We start from the raw sequence: 578 nt of genomic DNA, 5'->3' as shown, positions 1-578 counted from the left end.
TGCAATTTTTAATAATTATGTCTATATATAGAATATAATATCTTTTGGCATACATATTTCAATGGTGAGTTATTACTGCAGACTGTGATCATTGGCAAGGCACTTGGTTATGAAACCAAACTTAGATGCTCTACTCTGAATACTGCACATACAGTATAATACATATTGTTTATGTTTTGAAAATCATATCCAAAATATTTGATTGAAAATTATGAATACTCATAGTTCAACCATGTAAAGTTTGATATTTGAATTGCATGTGAAGACCAATTCAAAGTAAGGTAATTGCTAAAATTCACACCAAACTTAGAAATTTAATATGATTTTTTATATTATTATTGTTGTTGATGAGACAGGTAGAATAATAATTTGTCTAAAAGTTAAGATGGTGCTATAGCTGTTTGGGTATAACTTCTATACCCAGTCAGCTACTTCAAGCCAGCATTGATTTATTATAACAACAAATACCTAAAACAATTATTTTGACCCTGCTGAGAATATTAAAATTCCTGATAAATGTAAGTGCTGAGCCTCTAGTGAGATCTCTGTGGGAGAAATAAAGTGAATTTCTTCTTTTA

The sequence above is a fragment of the Cricetulus griseus genome (assembly GCF_003668045.3).
Source record: "Cricetulus griseus strain 17A/GY chromosome 1 unlocalized genomic scaffold, alternate assembly CriGri-PICRH-1.0 chr1_1, whole genome shotgun sequence".
Classification (NCBI taxonomy): Eukaryota; Metazoa; Chordata; class Mammalia; order Rodentia; family Cricetidae; genus Cricetulus; species Cricetulus griseus.
Note: the sequence above shows the minus strand (reverse complement) of the source record.